The following is an 8,118-nucleotide window of genomic DNA, read 5'->3' on the forward strand; positions in this document are numbered from 1 at the left end:
GGACAAAAGAGCTACTCTTGACTCTGTGTGTGAACTCTTGGGATTATTTCAGTCTTCCCAGACAGAAGAGAAAACTTGGAACCCTCTACCCCGGTTGATCTATTTGGATGTTCAGCTGTGTCTCTTCACTTCCTTGCATCTGCCAGGCCTCATGTCTGTTCCTGTTCTCAGGGCTATCACCTTGCCATCTCAAGGCACCACCTGCCTCAATCGCATGACTCCTCTTACCCCTCTGTCTCCCGTGATTATTGTACTTTATTGCCCAATGTATTCTGACTTACATTTCACCTGGGAGAGAAAAGTATGGTCCCCAATATAATTTTCTTGGAAATAAAGTTCCCGTCGTGAAATTTAATCTAGAAATTTAATCCTAGAAAAGAATCCGCCGGGTGTGGTGGTGTACACCTTTAATCCCAGTACTAGGGAGGCAGAGGCAGGCGGATCTCTGTGAGTTTCAGGCCAACCTGGTCTCCAGAGCGAGTGCCAGGATAGGCTCCAAAGCCACACAGAGAAACCCTGTCTCAAAAAACAAAAAAACAAAAACAAAAACAAAAACAATTCCTATTTTACTTTGAATGTTTTTGTCCTTTTTTTTTTAATTTTTTAATTAATTATTTATTTTTTTTTGAGACAGGCTTTCTCTGTGTAGCTTTGGAGCCTATTCTGGCACTCCCTCTGTAAACCAGGCTGGGCTCAAACTCACAGAGATCCACCTGCCTCTGCCTTCCGAGTGCTGGGACTAAAGGCGTGTGCCACCAACGCCCGGCAGAAACACATTTTAAGAAGTGTTTCTTTCCTAAATCTGAGGCTAGAGGTTAGACCAGTTTCAGATTTTAAAGATCCTTAGGAGTCTAGTCAAATCATGTGAGTTTTCTGTGCCAGGGAACTCCTCTGAACCTTTCAGTTGCTCTGTCTGGAGCCTGCATTTGTAGACTGTGGCTGGCTTCTCATCCTCTTTCATAAGTACTATAAATTGAGCATGGTTTCCCAAACTTTCTAAAGAGATAACAACTATCTTCCTTCCTTCCTTTTTATTTATTTATTTTTTTTAATGTTTTTCTGAGACAGGTTCTTTCTGTGTAGCCCTGGCTATCCCAGAACTCAATCTGTTGACCAGGCTGGCCTCAAACTCGCAGAGATCTACCTGCCTCTGCTTCCCAAAGTGCTGATATTAAAGTTGTGTGCCACCACCACCCTGTGTTTCAAGCACAGGCTTTGTCAAGCAAAATGCTCTCAATAAACCATCGTGGGAAGAGTTAATAAGCAAGTACCTGAATGACTGGTTAGTGTAGGGTTCTGTCCCCTTTTGGGCGTTTCCAAAGAACTCAGCAGGAGACTCCAACACTTCTGCAATGCCTGAGCCCCACTGACTTCCTGTTAGCATCAGGGATGCCGGCCCACTGGTTCTAGCAGGACTTCTGACATTCTGGAGAGCCGTCCTCTCACCACCTTCACAGTAGTTTTACATTAATAGCGCCCAATTACCTTGGAGTCTTTGGGCAAAAGGTGCCAACTATAGCCACATCAATAGCAGGTGGCAATTACTCTGTTCCCTGAAGTCAGAAACCTAATCAAGTTCTGACTGGAACTAGGTTTGGACTGTAAATGTCACCATTTAGGGAAAAAAAAAAGCCATGAAACTAATAGAAAGGACTTTTATTTTCCCCTTAACAGATCATGGCATAAATTGCTCCTGCTGACCTGATGATGAGATGATTAAAGGCCTCTTCCTAGAACATAGGTATTACAAGGAGACTGAAGCACTTTCTTGCCAGTAGGTCCTCTGTAGCCCATTGGGCTATTGAACAAAGTGCAGTGGTCAGAACAGAAAGTTCTTCCCCAGACACACATTCAAGTCTATCTTTCAGGCACAGCCATGCTTTTCTTGCCTCATTCTACTGAATGATGTTTCCCAGGCTGGCCGCTATTGGCTCATGGCTCTCAGCTCAATGGCTTCTGTCTATGGAGTATATGCTGAATGTTCAGGTTGGGGCTCCTCTGTTGGCAATCCTCAACTTCCTGTCTGGGGAAAGTCATGACCCTTAATCTGGAAGAACACTCAGTAGAAACACTTTAGGGCCTGGTGGTAATTTGGAAAATTTTGGTAGGACTTCAGGACCTCTGAATCTTCCAAGGAGTCCCTTGCTCTCTCAAGCCTTCCTCACATTCCTACCCAAATCCTGTAGTCTTTCTTTGGCCTACCAGATCCTAAATAATGTCATGGAGACTTTTTATTAATATGAAAGCTTGACCTTAACTTAGGCTTGTTCCCAACTAGCTTTGTTGTGCCCAAATTCTGAAACCCCAAAATCACAAAGAGTCACATTTCGATGCAAAAGCAAAGAGTCTTTTATTGCAGTTGTTTAATAAGCTAACCCCATTAGCTCCGGCCTTTCATCCATCACCACGTGGATGGCTGGAGAAAGACCCTGAGAAACCTCAAGGTGGGGAATATGTCAGATAGCAAGGGGAGTGTTTAGGGGTATGCAACAGTCTCAGGATTGGTACGCTTCCAGGCTTGGACGACCTGCCCTGTGTTGATTGGTCAACTGGTTGTTATGGCCCATAGGCCCTCCCAGGGCAATTGCTATGCTCTGCATGTCACTGTTGTGCACTTGTATGTAAAGCACACCCAGAGCCATAAAGCACAGCCCCACCAGCTAACTTCTGATTGGTTCTTTGCCATGAGGGTATCTGACCTCCTAGTGACCAGGACAGGAGGGGCAAGGTCAGGCGAGCACATGTTAGCCTGTCATGGCTGCTAAAACGGGGGGTGGGCGGGTGGGGGGCTGGTCCCTTCAGCTTTTAAATCTTAAATCAGCCAATTTATATTAATCTATGTTTTGCCACATGTCTCATTACCTCTCCTCAGTAGAATATGTCCAACTTCCACCATGTCTGGCTGGCAAATACAATTCTTTCCCAGGGTTCCTATCTCTCCCTGGAAGTCTCGCTTATCCTCTCCTGCCTAGCTATAGGCTGTTCAGTTCTTTATTAAACCAATCAGAAGGTTCCTTAGGCAGGTGAGGTTAAACAGAGACACATCTTCACACAGTGTACAAAAAGATTATCCCAACATGTTACAGTGTCCAGAACTGACTTAAGTGCATCAAGTATGTGAAAGACATAGTGTGCTGGAGGCTCATTACATTTACACACAAAGGTGGGTGTTTAATCTGTCCTATTCATCATTTCATACTTTGTAATAGACATCTGAGGCAGATGCTTGCTAACATCTTCACATTTTCCCCATTTATCTTCTCTCTCTCTCTCTCTCTCTCTCTCTCTCTCTCTCTCTCTGTCTAAGATAAGGCATCCCTGGATGCCCTGGAACTCTGTGGACCAGGCTGGCTTTGAACTCACAGAGATCCACCTGCCTTGCCTCTGCTTCCTAAGTGCTGGGATTAAAGGCGTGTGTCAACACCGCCTGGCTATCTTTTTTTTTTTTTTTTCTTTTTCATAGACAAGAAAACAAAAAGTGTTAAAGAAATTACTTCATGTATTAGGAGCTATCTAGTGCACAAAATTTAAAATAGTGATTCTAGTTCCAGTGATCACCTCGCTGTTCCCACCCCCCCAAAGGCTCTTGATGGTCAGGAACATTTTCTTTAGCTCTTGTTTTTTACTCCACAGCAGAAAATGACACAAAGTAGAAGAAATACCAATGTTGATATTAGAAAAACCTTACTTTGAATCCTGGACCAATCACTCACATGCTTTGTAACTTTGGACAAACTACTTAACCTCTCTAACCCCAAGTTTACTTTTCTACAAAGTGGAATGCAAGCCTTCCAAGAAGATTCTGAGCAATTATGGGTGTAAGTGCCTGGTAGACCAGATATACCAGAGGTATTTATTATTAGTCATCTTGTTCTCTCTCTCTTTTTAGTATAGTCTTCTGACCTCAGTGGGAGCTTCTTCTCCATAACAGCTTCTGTTAATTTAAACTTCCTCAGTCTGCCTTCTCTTTGTCAAATTAATGATGAATTTATATTGTTTTATATTCACATTTCTACCCACGAATCATATTGGAAGCCATGGGGGACATTAGATCTCATTGTGTCATGTATATTCTACACATGCAAAGAACACTTAGGATGAGGTAGTGTTATGACATCAGTGTATCTCCCAGAGTCCATCTATTGGATACCTCATATCCAACATCTTAACAGTGAATTCCCAGAAGCTTTGAGAAATTAAATCATCCCCAAATAAGATCTTATCCTGCCTGATGGAAGCACATAGCTCTCAACCACTTGTCTCTGTTGTCTTGAACCTTGTGAACTTGCTTCTCCATTTTGTTTATTTCCTTCCATTTGCCTTGGAGTGAAAACCATGTGTGTATGTGAACATTCCAAATTGTGTAGTGGCGGTAGTCAGGTGAGGAGGTTCTTTCCTGAGATGAGAAAGTGGGATGAAAGCCACCTCCCAGAGAGACAATCACTTGAACACACATAATCACATAGTGTCTTCTTTGAGTCCTTGAGTCTTGGTGACTAACTTTTCCAAAGGCTGTGATAAGAACACAGATGGTGGGCTGGAGGGATGGCTCAGCTGTTAAAGGCTAGGCTCACAACCAAAAATATAAGAACACAGATGGTGTAGAGGGAAAGGGTGTAGGGGGAAAGCAATGAAGGGGGAAAGTGGTGTAGAGGAAAAGTGAGAAGGGAGAAAGTGGTGTAGAGGGAAAGTGGTACAGAAGTCAAGTTGCAGATTTTCCTTGTCATTGTACCTAAACCCATCCTCTTTTGCATACAAGAATTTATTTTTTTTCACAATTTTAGGCTTGGAAATACAGATATCACTGTGGTCTAGATATGGTCAGTGAAATGAGAGGTCAGGTTTCCAAGTGGACTTCTGAGAAAGCCTGTTAAGTAGACTGAGTCATCTCTGATGTCTTTTTAGCTTCCATTCTCATTTTTACCTTCTGTTAAGAACATTGTTAGATTCCTGGAGGTAGGCTAGACATTTTGTGACAGAATAGCCTGCTAAAGAAGGCAGTACAGAGAAAGAGAGGGAACCTGTATTCGTAGTGTCACTGTGGAGCTTCTTAGTCTGGATTTCATAATAAGACATTTTGTTATTAAAAAAATCCACTCTTTAGTGCAGTCACATAAGCTCATGACCAATACACAGAATATGATGGAAAACTCAAGAGGCCTCCACTGAAATTCTTTTTTCATCGCTTATTTCTATGAGGTTTGAGGAAAAATTTACCTATCTCATTGGGTGTGCTGTTAATGTTATTAATAAATTCTTGGTCTTTAGTCTGTTTCATGTTGAGTTTCAGCCATACCTCAGCTCTCTGGGTATGCAATGTTATGACTGTAGTTTTTGCAGACTAATGTTGCATGCTGGGATCTACATTTCTGGTGTTTCCAAGGCAGTCCATCTCCTACTGGGCATTTCTGTGCTACGGATTCTGCAGAGTGGCTCCATTCCTATGACAGGTTTCTGCCTGGATCTTCAGATAGCATCCTCTGAACTCTAGATGTAGGTGGTATGCTTCCACAGTCCTTGCATCTTGCAGGATTATTTGTTACATGGGAAGGCTTCATGTGTGGCCCTATAGTGCTAAGAGCTATATCTGTGCACACACAAGCCACATCTGGGGCAGCCAGGGGGTTTTGTGTCAGGGAATTGGGAACAGACACTGGAGGCAGCCCAGGAGAATGAGTGTTGAGTACCTGATACCCTTGTTTTTAAGATAGGGCTCTAGACCTGATGGTGTAGGCAGTCCCCACTCCCCTCTAAGATTTCAGATATATCTTCAGGGTCTTCTGTTCAAGTCAACTCTCTTTACCAAAAAGTTCCTTGGCCATATTCTTGATCTGCTTTTAGACATGTTTCTTTACTTCCAACTAGACCAGCTGTACATTTTCCATATAGTTTTGCATGCATTTCTTTTTAAACTATATATTATCTTTAAATCATTTCTTTCCTCTAACATCTTACTGTAAAGAGGCAGTATGAAGAGCACCATGCTGCTCCTGCAATGTTTTGCTTAGAAGTTTCTTCCACCGAATATGCTAGCTCATTGTGCTTAAACACTAACACTCATAAAACCCTGGTGTGTCCAACCTACTCTATGAAGCTGAGTATTGCTATAAATGTGGTCTAACAAAACCACAAGCTTATTTAAAACATTGTAAGACTTCTCAAAAAGTTCAATTGGGTGTTTCTTGAGGGTGAGCTTTGAGATGCCACTGTCATGTCACTCTGTCAAAAGGTTGGGACATGTTTGCTAGAACATGAGCACAGTTCTTTGCCACCTTATGACAAAGATGGTTTTTCCTTGTGTCTAGTAGCTTATTACACATTTCCACTGACATCATATCAGAATGTACTTTATTGTCCACAATTCTACCAACATTCTGATCATAAAACATAAGATATTCCCCAAATGCCTTGTCGTCTTCTAAGTCCTTTGGCATTACAATGAACACTCCATGTATGGAGATGTAGGAATTTAGTAGCCAAGGTCTCAAATTCTTCTGGCCTTCACCCATTGCTCAGTTCCAAAGCCACTTCCCCATTTTCAATTACTTATAGCAATAACCTCATGCTTGGTAGCAATTCCTCAGTCTGTTTTATGGTGCTATGGCAGAATATGATATACTGTATCACTCATAAATAATATAAACTTACTCGGCTCACAGTTCTGGAGGTTGGGAAATCTAAGTGCACAGAACTAACTTCTGGCAAGGGCCTTCATGCTACATGATCTTGCTTTAGAAGATGGAAGGGTGAGAGGGCATGGGACAGGAAGGAAGAAGGAGGAGAAGTCCTTACATTGTGATAACACACTCACTCACTCCTACAATCCTGCTCTCAAATTAAATAACAACCTATTAAATATTCCACTTCCCAGTATGATTGCATTGTAGATTAAGTTACAATACACAGACTCAGAGAATACATATGAGCTGTATTATCTATAACTGATAATGACATACTATCAGTTTTGGGGTGACTAAATGAGGACATATGGATGAACTAGTCTAGCACAGTGTCTGTTACATAGATAAACTGAAATAGATGCTTTCTTAAGTTGCGCATCTTCCTAAATGAAGCTTTTGGGACTTTAGTTTAGAGGCGTTCTCCATACTTGGGCTGAACATTGATGTATACTTAAGATGAGCCCTCAATGTTCATATATACAATATTACAAATTATATTTATTTTCACTTTACATTTACACATAATATTCTTTATAATAAAAATTCAGCAAGGCATGGTAGTGCATAATTTTGATTTCAGCACTCAGAAAGCAGAGGCAGGTGGATCACTGTTGAGTTTGAGGGCAACCTGGTCTATATAGTGAGTTTCGGGCCAGCTAGAAAATTCTGTGTCAAAAAATAATTTAAAACATGGATGTATAATAAAACAAAGACTTGAGGACAACTTCAAGCATTTCCTGCATCATCATCATCACTTAGGATGCTTGTTAGGAAAGCAACTCTAGGGCCCTGAAAATGTAAAAGCTGTGGGAATGATCCTCACAGACACCTGGGTTTTAGGATCAATAATTAAAGGAAAACTCTCTTTATAGTTCCAAGACTGTGGTAGCAATTCTATCTAGGATTCTGGACTGTTAGTATTTTTTTTTCTTGACTCCATGTAATATAACAGTGGTCAGCACATATAAGTAATAAAGGTTATAAAACTTAAAGCCATCTTCATCAGTTTGAGTCAAGACCTGCTGAAAACAAAGTTGGGAAGATGGTAAAATTTGCCTTTGTTTCACAGTCATCTGATCCTGGTTTTCCTGCAGGTTCTCTGCACCCTCACAATGACTCAGGTCTTACAAGGCCTTTCTTTCTCTCTCTCTCTCTCTCTCTCTCTCTCTCTCTCTCTCTCTCTCTCTCTCTCTCTCTCCTTCCTTAACAGAAATGTATATTTATTCAGTTTTACATATTGAAATGTTATATTTCAATGTGATTTTTTTTGAAATTATGACTACATATTTTCCCTTTCCTCCTCCAGACCCTCCCATAGACTCCTCTTTACTCTCTTCCAAGTTTATGGCCTCTTTTTGTCATTGTTGTTACATACATTGTATGTGTGTGTGTGTAAAAACCTAAATACAACCTGCTTAGCCTATATAATATTACTCGT

This window comes from Cricetulus griseus, chromosome 5 (genome assembly GCF_003668045.3).
Source record: "Cricetulus griseus strain 17A/GY chromosome 5, alternate assembly CriGri-PICRH-1.0, whole genome shotgun sequence".
Lineage (NCBI taxonomy): Eukaryota > Metazoa > Chordata > Mammalia > Rodentia > Cricetidae > Cricetulus > Cricetulus griseus.